This window comes from Pogona vitticeps, chromosome 1 (genome assembly GCF_051106095.1).
Source record: "Pogona vitticeps strain Pit_001003342236 chromosome 1, PviZW2.1, whole genome shotgun sequence".
In the NCBI taxonomy this organism is placed as follows: Eukaryota; Metazoa; Chordata; class Lepidosauria; order Squamata; family Agamidae; genus Pogona; species Pogona vitticeps.
In genome coordinates, this window is record NC_135783.1 from 46,590,153 (window position 1) to 46,603,956 (window position 13,804).

General features: G+C 40.4%; 1 long non-coding RNA gene across 3 annotated transcripts in view; it reads right to left on the reverse strand.

The window, feature by feature from the left end:
* LOC110074684 (uncharacterized) overlaps positions 1 to 13,592 on the reverse strand; it is a 105,090-nt gene extending 91,498 nt beyond the window's left edge. For 2 of the 3 annotated variants that reach the window (XR_013540410.1, XR_013540409.1), the window contains exons 1-3: positions 13,210 to 13,592; positions 4,977 to 12,145; positions 4,823 to 4,860 (exon numbers count right to left, since the gene is read on the reverse strand). This is a non-coding gene — a long non-coding RNA (uncharacterized LOC110074684). The remainder of the gene's footprint in view (positions 1 to 4,822; positions 4,861 to 4,976; positions 12,146 to 13,209) is intronic. The other variant, XR_013540411.1, reaches the window with a different exon arrangement.
* Between the last annotated feature and the right edge of the window lie 212 nt (positions 13,593 to 13,804).

Consider the following 13,804-nt stretch of genomic DNA (forward strand, 5'->3'; position numbering starts at 1 on the left):
GAGTTGTGCAATTTGGCTTGCAATATTTAATGTCTACAGAGAGTTCTTACTGTACAGTAATTTGCTGCTAAAAGTTATGCTTTTTGTGTAACTGTGCAAAAGCATTTCAACCAAAAATTCTGCTTCTATGCCAGACCCATTTTGCAGTCCTCAGTTTCCCATTTTTAAAACACTGCTAGCACTGGTGATACATATTTAGACTAAAGTTTTATTTTCAGGCTGCTTAAATTCCATTGGTTTAATGTGATTCAAGTAGTATAATATGCACAGTGGCAGACTTGATCACGCACCATAAATCTGTTGGATGCTGTGTAATCCACAATGTGTACAAAGTTCTCTACTTATTGCCATTCTCTTCTAGTCTATTGGGACAAAGTAGTTGAAGTAGCAGGCAAGAATCTTTGGAGACCTAGGTTCAAATCTCCACTATGATGCTTATGTGGTTCACGTCCGTCAGTCAGCATCTTTCAGCCTAACCTGCTACAATAGGTCTGTTCTTCTAATGATTAGATAGATGAGGAAAGAACCTTGAGCTTTTTGGAGGAAAGGCAGGATAAAAATCTATCCAATCATCATCATCATAGTCTTGCACTATTCTGTTTACCTTCTCATCTTAAGTGACAGAGCAAGCAAATCATCGTTGAATAAATTATTCATATAACCAACAGATATTTTAAATGAACATTTATCTTTTGCAACCTTGTTGTTCTTTTGCTGCTCTTATTTGATTGTTTGTGTTGGAGGATTTGGTCATGCTCCATCTGATTTCAGCTGTGAGGCAGGTACTCAGGGCAGAGACCTAGTCATGCATAACCTGGAACTGAATAATAATGAGAAAATGAAAGGGACTGGAGAAAGGAAATTCTGCTTCTCACGTATTTGTGCCAGCCTTGATCTTGACAAGAGCTCCCGGTTCATTTTTGTAGATGGCAGAACTTACTGTCATCCAGGGAAACTGCACGCAACGTTGTGTCACAGAGCTGCAGGCACTTGACGTTGACCTACAACGCCATTTTATAATAAATGTAGCAGGGGGAGAAGTCCTCTTCTAAACTTGTAGAGAGATGAGCAGTTGTGAATTAGGAATTGGTCCACAAGACTGTGCATCCTCTTTACAAGAAAAATATTTCTCTCCCAAACAAGCCACAATTGTAAGCCAAAAAGAATATTTTGCAAAGAGGATAGCAACCACATTTTGTCTGCTCAAATTATATAGGAATTTTTGTCAATGTTTAAAGAGCACAGGATTTTAAAGGACTGTGAATTGAAGGTTTGGTGTTTGAAGAGGAAGGGCAAATAGAGATCAGAACCTCTGCCTTTAGCTAGGTAGCTGGGAGAGCCAACTTCTGGTTGCCTATTCAGCCATGAAGCTACGTTGCTTCAGATGATCATACCCTCTGAATTGATGCAAACACATTCACTTGCTAAAAATGATGCAGATCTGTTCCAATCTCAGAACATTTCCTATATTATTTGTCAACGCAGTCACCCCTCGAAAAGGTATCATGTTTCAATGAACTAGCCAATGAATTTGAAAAACTTCAAGTAATAACCAAACCTCATTCAGTACAACCAGGAGGTCTTTAGAGGTTGGACTGGCCATAAGGTTTGCCGATCAAGAATGTCAAAGTCAAATCCCATTGGTAAGATCTTGCCTCTGGAATTCACACACAGATCTCAAAACTGAGGTCTCAGAAACCAAGGAACCTGAGCTATACCTTTAGCATTTATAATTGCATTGGCACAAGACCATACATTCATATTCATTATCTTTATAAAATCATTTATTGTTACTCCTATTTTCCATATGGGATGAATGAGGCTGTCTTATGTACCTAGAAACATATGTATGGCCAGTTTGTGTGTTCATGTCAGAAGCAAGCACTTCTGGTTCCAAATCTTCTCTTAGCCACAGCTCTGCTACTTTCATTTGGTACTGAATAAGATATAAGAAGTTTCCACTACATGCAAATATCTTCATATTCAGAGCAGAAGGAGCTTCAGATTTTAAAATGAATGTGGGAGAAAATGAACTTGGCAAATTTCCCCATTCAGGCAGAGGGCAATGATTAAATGTCTGGTTTTGAATCTCTGTGTAATTCAACCATGTTAGTGCTGAATTGGGAGCTTTTTTCTAAGAGTCTTTAACACATCATAGAATCATGGAAGACCAGAGCTGAGCATTGAGTCCAACTCCCTGCCAAAGCAGGAAATGCCTCTAAATCCCCCCTTACAGGTGGTTATCCAGTCTCTATTTAAATGTCTCCAGTGTTGAAGAATCCAGCACTCTATGAGCCAGTCCATGTCACTGTCCAACAGTTCTCACTGTTAGAAAGTTCTACCAAAAGGTGAGTCAAAATCTCCTTGTAGTTTAAGTGCATTACTTTAGGTCCTAGCCTTTCAAACTGCAAAAAACCAAGCTTGCTCTATTCTTCTGCATGACATCCCTTCAGGTATTTCAACATGGCTATTGTGTTGCCTCTCAGTCTACTCTTCACTAGACTAAATGTGCCCAATCCCCTCAACTCCTCACACAGTTTGGTTTCCAAACCTTTTATCAGCCTGGTTGCCCTCCTCTGGACATGTTCCAGCATCTGCATATACTGTACTTCTTATATTGTGGTGCCCAGAACACAGTATTTAACCAATGCAGAATGGTGTTATTATGTTCCTTGTTTTGAACATTATACGTACTTCTGTTGATACATTTGAGTATCATGTTAGCTATTTTGCTGATGCATTATATTAGCTATTCATATTTAGTTTGTAGTATAGTACAGGTACTACTGTCAAGCCAACTGTCTCCCATCTTATATTTTCTTCATCTGAGCTTACAGTATGATCTACTACATATTACAATGATACATCTACAGTAACTGCTTCCCATTCTATTTTGTGCATCTGGTTTGTCCTGTCTAAATATAGAACTTTACATTTTTCCCTGTTGAAACTCATTTTTGTGGTTTTGCTTTTTAGGGGGTGGGAACAATTCTACAGTCTGTAAAAGTCTTCCTAAATCCTGATTCTATCTTCTGAAGTATTAGAAGATACTCTCCCAGTTTAGTGTCATCCATGAATGCAATAAGCATCTCTTCCAGACCTTCAACCATGTTGTTTGTGAGACTTTTTGAACAACACCAAGCCTAGGACAGAACCCTGTGGCACCCACTAATCGCATCTCTCCAGGATGATGAGGAAACATTGGCCAGCACTCTGTGTATGGCCTGTCAACCAGCTACAAATCAATTTAGTAATATCATCTAGCCGACAGTTTGCCAGCTCAGCCACAAGAATATCATGAGACCTTGTCAAAAGCCTTGCTGAAATCAAGATATACTACATTTACATCATCATAGAGCTTGTAACTCTACCAAAAAGAGAGATGATTACTGTGGCATGACTTATTTTCAAGGAACCCATGTTAGGTCTTAGAAACTAATGTTTTCTTCTAAGTGTTTACAGACTGGCCCAGATCCTCTTCATTCCCATTTTGAAGACTGGGATGATATTTGCTTGTATCCAGTGTCATGTAACTTCTCTGTAAATATAGACAGAGGTTCTGCTATCACATCCACAGATTGCTTTAGTAGCCTTGTATGCAGCTCATCTGGTCCTAGAGACTCGAACCCATATAAAGCACTTAGGTGTTCCCAATGACATCTATACCTATCATGGCCAGCAACTCCCTGCTTTAGGCAATACCTGCTCCTGAGAGAAGATGGAGGGAAAGTAAGTGTCCGGTTCTTCCTTCTGTCTGTCATCCATCCTCTCTGCACCGCAGACCCACCACTTCCTTGTTCTTCCTCTTGCTTCAAGCATGTATTTTTAAAAAAAAAAAACTTTTCTTTATTTTTAACTTCTCTTGCATGGCAGAGTTCATTTTCAGCATTAGTCTTCATAACATTCCCTATGCAAATGCTGGTTACTAGTTTGTACTTTTCTTTCATGGCATTTCCCTCTTTCCATTTATCGTATATACTCCTTTTAATTTGTAGCTCATTTGTAAACTCTTTATGCAGTCACCCTGGTTTCTTAAGCTATCACCCAGTTTTTTTCCTAATGGGAATTGTAGGTGATTGTTCCTTCAGTATCTCACCATTGAGAAACTACCATCCATTTTGGACTCCTTTCTGTCTGTGTATTTCTGTCCATGGAATATCTGGAGTTTTTCCTTAAGCTTTCTAAAATCAGCTTTCACAGAGTCTGGAGTATGGACAAAATGCAAAATGGTCCCCTCTATGTTGGGAATAGTGGGGCGACTGAATGTGGCCACAGCAAATGTACAAAAAGTCAGTTTCCGTTCATTTTTTGAAAATTTACTAACAATTGCAAACCACATGTCTGCACAGAAAGACTTCAATGCTTTTAATATATGGGAACTGAAAGATAATGAAATGGAAAGATTTTTTTTCATTCCTACCTAAAAGGTCACAAAATTCTCTTTAGCTTCACATCTGACTGCTGGACTTGGCTTAATTACTCGTCTGATACTGCTTAGATGGCATGTCTCTTTAGCCTCACCTAGAGATGTAAAATTTCTGAAAACTTCTGGTTTTTCCTGAAAAAAAAAGCAGGGGGAAGACTTTTTTTCCTGGAAAAAATGGAAATTTTCAGAAATGTTACATCTCTAACTTCATCCTAGTGAGCCTAAGATTTATTTGTTTATTTTTGAATCATGTGTTGGCAACCCTAACAGCCCAATGCTATCCATAAAAGGATTAATGTGACTATAAAATACAGAATGAATCTTGTAAGAAGGTCCCAAACATGTCTCATTTGGTCTATTTGAAAAATCAGTCATGCTGTGACTCTTTCCTCTTACCCCGATCTCAGCTGCAGTGATAAATTGATACCAGAAACCTAGAGGAGAGAATAATGCCACAAGAGCAGAAGATTAGTGAGAAGACTTAGGAAAACAACCTAATTTTTAAAAATTGACTGTGGAGCTCGGTTTCATGACAAAACATGCTGCTTACCAATAATTTAATCATCTCTCCGCTTCTCACCCACGGACTAAATTCTTTTTTTTTTTTTTTTTTTTTTTTTTTGGTAATACAAGAAACACCAAGAAGTTGTAGAAACTTTTATTATCTTCACAGCCGGCATCCTATGGCTGAGCACCTGAGTCTCTGCATGCTTGGGCCTCCAGTGAAGAAAGAGAGAGCCTGCAAAGACAGACGTACCAATGTTGCCTGGGTGTCTTCTTTCAAGCCAGGCACCCCACAGAATGGCTGCAACAGGTGCAAAGTCCTAAAGAAATCAGGCTGCAGTGGGACTGCTAGTTCTCTATAATTATTACAATTTTTAATCACTTATTTTCAGTAAAAAAAAAAATCATTTCTCTTAAGCTACCATGCAATGCAGAAGTTGCTGCCATGGTTACTGCTCCCAGATAGCCAGGACTGGCTTCAAAAGTTCAGCCTTGAAGAGTTCAGAGCTTGTAAGCCATGCCATTGTTGTATACAGTAAACTAGCAGTGATCTATTTCATCCCCTTCACATTCCAAAAATATGAAGCTTAGAACGTTCCTTTAAAAATAATTAATTATAGTGATTTTTCCAAGCTTCTGTCACCAAAATCAGCTCGTGGCTCTTATACATATAGTTTTGTAAAAGCAGTTTTCCCATTTCTCGGATATGACTAATACAAAAGGTAACGTAGCTCTTTATTAATGGGCAAAAATACAAGTGAAAGCCACATACCACAAGGCACTGGCCTGTAGTAGAAAAATCAACTTTCCTCTCATCCAACATCCAGAACATCAAAACCCATCCAGATAGTCTGTTTCCACTACCAGAAACTAAATTCTTTAAAAATGATAAAGAGTTTCAAAAGCAGCTTGTGATATGGCACATACTTAAATATAAGCAGAGTTGGGAAAGGGAGTTTTCTGGACTACAACTCTTAGCATGCTGGTGGCAGAATTCCAGAAATTTTAGTCCAAAACAGTAACTTTTTTGCATATGAATCTTTAGTTGCACCTGTAGACCCCACCATTAGGATGCAGTAAAAGAACCCCTTTCTATGATATGGAAAGATTATTTGGTGCCTCAGTAAGAGAGTCAAACTCTGTGGTTTAACCATCCGCAATATGGCTCCTCCTGCAACTGGTACTTTGATTAAGATAGCTTGACAGCATCAGGCTTTCCCCCAGCAGGCCCCACCCTCAGCATAACCAAAAAAAAGTTGTTTTGTCTTGGACAGAGTTTTCCCAGACAACAATGGGATGTCATCCAGCTGGTGAAGGGACACTAAATAAATTACCCAATCCCAGTACTGTAGCAAGGCAATAATTTGCAACTACACTTTTAGTCTTCTCGCCTATCTCTGGCAGAGAATACAGGGTTAAATTCATACATTCAGTCTGCAGCATGGTGGTGTCCACTTGTAAATATTGCTGTAGAAACAATTCTACATTACAAAGGATTTGAGTCAAGTGTCTACCCTCATGCTCTTCTGGTGATTTTATCCATGTCAGCAAAACACACAATTATGTTTTCAAGCAGCTTCCAGGGCAAGACTGAACTGCAGATGTGAATTAAGTATCTGGGCATTCATATGAGGTAATGGATGATTACATTTGTTACTACATAGCAAAGACTGCTGTAGTAAGAAAGCTTCTAAACACATATTTGTGTGTATGATCTCTGAATATTTCTAAACTGTAGACATTTTGAATTATCATGCTCAGTGAGAGCTTGGAATTTTCATAATTTTTCTACCAGAATAGCTTTTCTGTGTAGTATCATCCAATGTGTGGCTAATCTGAATTGAATGTGGGAAATAGTATTACACACAGATATTATCACTAATACTTGTTTACTAAAGCTTTTGGAATACAAAGCAACATCTTTTATAAAACTTACTTAAATAGGCCACAGCGTTTCTTGGCCTCTCGCTCTTACTATTATGCTCAGAATTGGGGGGGGGGGGATCCCCTTCTCCCTGTTCCACCGGCTCTCCTAGTACTGGAGAATTCTTTGCTTTCCACAGCACTCACTGTCACGTCAGACTTAAATTGAACCAGTGACTTGACTCAGACTCGATTCAGGTGGGTTTTCCCCCCCAATGACTTGGACTTGACTTGCAACTTGGAACCCACCCACCCCTTTCCTATTTCTGGGGGGGGGGGACTTGCTTTTAATAGGCACTCAGACTTTGGACTTGGACCCAGAGATATGCCACTGTCCCTGGAGATGGAAATCTCGAAATACATCCTGTTCGGTCAATAGGGCTTACTTTTCAGCAAGCTGTGTTGAATTATAGTTGATATACCACCTGCAGTTTTACTGCCCTGTACTCTTTCTCTAGAGTTTTTACAAGACTTTTTTGGACTGCAGCTCCCAAAGTAACCCAGCTAGTGTGACTACTAGGCTAGGCTGAGTGGGGGATTCTAGGAATTAAAGTCCAGAAAAGCAATTTTCACACACTGTGCCTTGCCAAAGGCAAAGAACTAACCCAAATAAGGTTTACGTCCAGACTTTAGTCTCCTTTCCCCACCTCTGGTGCTCTATTAGCTACAAAGTCAACAGATACCAATTGCTACCACTCTTGCTATGATGATGTCTTCAGTTTCACAAAATATTTTCTTGATATCACTATAATATAAACCTCGTTGCACAAAATAGTGTGGCATGTATCAGTACAGAAAACCTTACTTCCGTGTAAGTTTGCAGAGAAGTTCAGCTTATCTATTTGTCATCTGGCTGTCAATCAGAATGACTTGGCATGCAGAATTATTTCACATTTGTTTCAGCTGACAATTCTTTCCTATCCATTCCCCACCATCAGAAATGCTGGGTTTTTTATTTCTTGTCATAATATCACCATTTAAATGTACATAGTACATAAACCTCTGAACCTATTTGTCTCAGACTAATCCTCTAATAATGGGTTATGGCTTGCCATCCAATTCTAACACAGAGGCGGGAAAATTACAGTCACTTTTTTTATTTCCAGTGATTGCCACTGGGAATACAGTCACTGTTCTAACTTCAGAATGAAGAACAGAGACAGCACAAGACAATTTTGCTGGTAGTTCATCCCAAAGGGTTTAATGAGGCATAGAAACCTTCATAACTTTTGAGCCGCCACTCAAAACTTCAACAAACCAACACAGGATTTCTTTCCAAAACAAGTGTGAATAAAGTGTATCAGTAGTTTTCACCAACACTTTACAGAAACATATGATGTGCTTCTGAAACATGGAGAGAGAAGATCTAATGGCTAGAATCCTATTATGTACTTGCCCCAGAGAAATGCCAACAGAGGTGAAATGCCATCAATTAAGAATTCAGTTTTTTGTTCTTCTTGCCATGTGCCCAATCACATGGCTGCCATGTGATTGCCCCATCTAAAAAACCAGCAGTCACTTCTGGTTGTTGTGGGTTTTTTGGGCTCTTTGGCCGTGTTCTGAAGGTTGTTCTTCCTGACGTTTCGCCAGTCTCTGTGGCCGGCATCTTCAGAGAAGTGGAGTAGGAACTCTGTCCATGCTCTGCTGGTGTTTGTTGGATAGTTGAGTATTTGTTTAATTTAATTTAATTTAATTTAATTTAATTTAATTTATTTAAATACTCAACTATCCAAAAAACACCAACAGAGCATGGACAGAGTTCCTACTCCAGTCCTCTGAAGATGCGGGCCACAGAGACTGGCGAAACGTCAGGAAGAACAACCTTCAGAACACGGCCAAAGAGCTCGAAAAACCCACAACAACCATTAGATCCCAGCCGTGAAAGCCTTTGTGAATACACAGCAGTGACTTCTTTAAGGGAAAGGTTCCCCTTGACAATTTTTGTCCAATCATGTTCGACTCTAGGGGGCGGTGCTCATCCCCGTTTCCAAGCCATAGAGCCAGCATTTGTCCGAAGACAATCTTCCGTGGTCACATGGCCAATGCGACTTAGACACAGAACACTGTTACATTTCCCAATAGATAAATAGGGTGGTTCCTCTTTATCTATTTGCATTTGCATACTTTCAAACCGCTAGGTTGGCGGGAGCTGTGATAAGCGACAGGCGCTCACTCCATCACGTGGATTTGATCTTACAGCTGGAGATCTACAGACCTTACAGCACAGAGACTTCTGCGGTTTAACCTGTAGCGCCACCACGCCCCATTGACTTTTTTAACTGGTAGCAATTCACTGCTAAATGTTATACCACTGGACTTATATCAGTGGTCATAAGTAATAGGATTCTGGCCATTGTGTCAATTTTCAACACTTTTTAACTTATTGTAGGTCTGGCAATTTTTATTTGAACAGTTTGAACATTGCCTTATTTGTGGGCTTAATAAAGTATATTGTAAATGCAAGCTTCTGTGTTATTAGCTCAGCTTATCAGCAACAACATTTTGAATCCTATTTCTTTTTTTTTTCTTTGAAATTCAGCTGAGCTAAAAGGACACTCTAGCACTCTTTCAAGCTGTTACAGGCCACTAGTATCTAGTGTTTGAGGCAACGGCCTCATTCAGTATAATGGTAGGAGCAGCCCTTCTTTTTCACAATAAAACTTGTATAATTTGACCAGGTGGTGTACTGCGCTACTCAACTGTTAGATATTTCTAAACGGACTCATTTTAGGAACGATTTAAAATCTGTTAACTAAGATTGGGTGGCAGGTTAATTATTTAACATTTTGAATGCTGCTTTATTAAATCGGCCCAGCATGCCATCCCTTAGGAACAGAGCAGTTAGCTCTGAAAAAAACTGAAAGAAGGGGTGGTGAAGGGAGGGAAACGCGGAAAACTTTGGGACGTTGTGTCTCTCAGCCAGAATGTATCTATCCTAGGTGAGTAGTGAGCAAAGGAGGACATCTAAGAGCGATCTGCCCTCTAGAATGAAGCACATCAAAGTCCAGCTGCAGTTCATTTTCTTTCAGATTAGCTACGGCTTCATCGGAAGACAAAATACCAGAGGGTCATAAAGATTTCAGGTCTAAATTGTCACTTCAAATATACCCCAAGTCAGGAGTGGCTTAAAATTGGTAGCAAAGGAGAACCTGATGGTTCTTAGTTTTGTGACAAAGGGCACCAAACCTGAAATCATTAACCTTTCTTCTGAATGCAAAATGATTTTAAGTACTGAGGTGGCAGATAAAATAATATAATTGTTGGTGGATAGTAATATGCAAATAATGTTTATTAATTTCATGGACGCAACAGGATGGGTGTGTCTTGCATTGGTTTGCTTTAATTTACTGTATACCCCTCATAAGAGAAAGAGGGTAGACTCTAAACCATAATTATATTCATAATAAAGCTTCTGCAAATTATGCTTTTAGCATATTCAAGGTGTTCCACTTCAGACAATACTCTCAGTATTATTTTTTTATAACAGGCATGTGAGAAATGTCAGTGCAATCTTATGTTGCCAACTGAATGCTGAGGTTAAGGAGAGGAAGAGGAAGAGCATAGCATAAGTGACAGAAAAGATTAGGAGCCTAGAAATGCGTGATTGGTCTCTTAAAGGCTTTTGTATTTTTGATCATCTTGTCTGCTGAGGTAGACTCTCACTGGTGTAACAAATGGATACTGGTAGTATCGTGTACATACGTGTCCTCTTCATTCTGAGAAACACAAACAACAACTACCTAAGAGCTTCTCCACAACATGATGTTGTCCCCAATTCCAGGATTTCTCTGGGTTATTTGATTATTTTTTATTGAAGTTTTTTTAAAAGATTTTAATGGTACCCACACATTGGAAGAGCATTTGTTGCTGGATGTGCTGGTCTTCCTGGTACCGCTTCTCTGCACACATGTGGAATTCCATCCTGATGTCTCAATCCAAGCACAGGTGGCAATCCTCTCCTTCCCCCTGTTTTCTCCACCTTCTCCTTACCTGCTTCACTCTCCTCTTGCTTTCCTCCTTGTTTTACCCACCCAGTTCTGAAAATTTCACCTTTTGACTGCTGAGCTTTCTAATTTTAGTTTAGTTTTCATTTTAGAGGAAAAGTGTGCATGCAAGCGAGCATGTGTGTGTGTGCGCACACATATATACATTGTCTCCTCCCATACCTCCATGTTTTATCCACTCACCATTCTGGCTCTTGTGCTCTCTAACCCCCCACCCTCATCCCCAAGTTTAGTTTACTATAGTTTTCACTTTTTCTTTTATTTTCTTTTTTGATATGGTGCAAAACTAATAACAATTAAAAAAAACCCAAAAAGTAGAATGCAGAAACAACTGGCATAATCGCTGCCTTCTCCTTTGCCTCAATGCTGTACCACAGATCCTGCACCGGAGCAAAGGCAAAACGGAATTATACCATCACCTGCTGGGAGTGGCTGTAAAAAACCCAGAGAGCAAGTTTCTCTGTTCTGCTTTGACTCTGTTGACACTAGTTTCAGCCTTGTCTTGTGTGCACACCAGGATGCAGTACTGATATAACAGTTGCAAGGCAAGTTGAACAAATGCTCAGTGTGGACAAGGGCGTAAGATACTGGTTTGAGTTAGCCCAGGATATATTTTTTTTTCTGCCTGACGTGGAGGAGCAAAATAGCAGGCCTTCATCAGCCCAGGTCAAAGTGCATGGTACCAGCAGCCAGACAAGTTACTCTGACAAATGAAGCAGAAAATATCTTCAGCACTTCTTCTCATTCCTGACGGTAAAAACACCATAATAACAAATGAAGTAACTAACCATTTGCTGCCTTTTCATTACATCTACAACCTACTACCTAAAACATTTGCTTCATTCTGCTTAATATTAGAACCAGCCCTGGTTTTCCAATAGACCACATCAATCTTTCTTGACTGAGGCAGAAATATCTAGTAGAAATGGGATAAGAGCATAGGAAATGGGTAGGTGGTTATAATTTTAGACTTTTTACATTAATCATTCATGCTGCTAAGTGCAGGACATTTTCATCCAGCGTGGCTTACCTCATACAGACCCATCTACAAACACACATGCACACACAGACACACATCCGCACACCCCATCTCTGGCTGCCTTAAAGACCCTGCTAGAGAATCTTCGAATAAGTATATATAAGCAGGGTTCGTTTCTATCGTCCTGAGTTCCATGCAGCCCAAGTTAGAGGGAGGCAAGCACACCTTTGTACTCTTAGGGGTTTGTGCCAATTTAGCAGCACATTGTGTCCTCCAAGTTCCCCAGCGTCTCAATTGGCTCTGGCTGGTCTGTGAATGAAAGGAAAAACATCATACAGCACGTTTTCGCTTGTCCCTCTTAGCTGGGATGATCACTGCCAGATGCTCTATGTGTTAAGAGAAAGCTTCTTATTCCAAGGCCTCAGAACTCCACAGCCAATGTGGATATCCCATTTTTCATTGCATCCCAGCTCCACAGCAAGCCCACCATGGCACCAGCACTGCTCACTTAAACCTACCTATTTACTCTGATATTGGGTAACTATGGTAACGGTTACAGACTTTGCTGGAGCGCCTTGTTTACCTTCCCCCTATTTATCTTGATCGTTTCTCTTGCTGCAAACTTATACACACAAACACCTTACTCTCTTGGTAAAAAACCACAGAGTATAGCACTAATTTTAGGTCTAACTTTTGCTTTCATCCCCTACTAGCAACATTGACCATATATTAGTGTAATCTCCCACCAGATTACTATATCTCCTTGCCTTATGACCAACCTAGGATCTTCCCTTTTAGTATATATGCTAGCAGAATGCAGCAGGATAATGTTGAATTTATGGCTATTAAAGCTATCTCATGTTTCGTTTGAGATAGAAAACTTGCATGTATTGCTTCAAGAATTCCATGCTGAGACAGTGCAAAAGAACAACATAAACATGGTTACAGGAGCTACTCAAGCTGGCTTTGATGTGAATGTATGCTGGCAGCTATTTATGAAAGAGACTTAGGGCCTGGTTACATTAATGAAATAATTTGATATATTTTCTGGCGTTGTATAAATTAACTTTAAATCATGTGACAGTCACATTGCATTTGATTTGCTGTGCACGTTCCTGAGGCAACTTTTAATCTTTTTTCCCCCCCAGACCCAGCCAGATTTCAGCAGAAAGTTCCTGGTGACCCCCAGCTAAAGCTACTGTGCTGAGCTGTGCCCTGTCCTCTTCCCTTAATTCAGGCAACCATTCCTTGCCATTTTCAGGTCGCTCTCCTTCCCCAACACAGGCAGAGATGGCAGCACCTATTCCCATCACTCGCCACCTGTGCCCAACAAGTTCGTTGACGCTGTGGCCACTCAGCACCAGCACCCCTACCTCCACCTTGTGAGCTCTTCGCATGTATCTCCCACCACAGATGTTGGCTGCTTCCCTCTTCCTTAAGCCTGCTTTCTCCAGTTTTAGTTATACTTGGGCTTCTTGTTCCAGTTCACTTCCCTCTTGTCTGAGCAAAACAAGTGCAAAAGTCCAAACCTTTGCCCATGCAAGAGTCTCTTATTAAGAGTCTCTGCCTGTGACTTGCAACTTATTTTGCAGCTCTGTATTAGGCACACTATCCCATCTTCCCTTGCTATCTTCCATCTGTTGTTCAAGCCTGGGGTGCTAGTCTTTTCTGGAACCCATACACTCTCTATCACACACTACCACTCATAACAGCATTTGGTGCAAACCCACAAGCTGCCTCTCTCTCTTCCTCTCTCACTGCTTGAAGGCTCTTCTGCCATCCTCATTATAGTCTTTGCTGCCATCATTTGGCTCAACCGGGCCAACCCAGAACAGGCAGAGATGCTGGCCCGGCTTGAATCTGGCAGCTGGAATGCCACAGGATGCCCAAATCCTGAGCTCCATGCTGCTGCGTCAGTACCCTCAGTAGTAGCAGTAGTGGCAACAGCCCTGCCGCCTCGCCACCTTT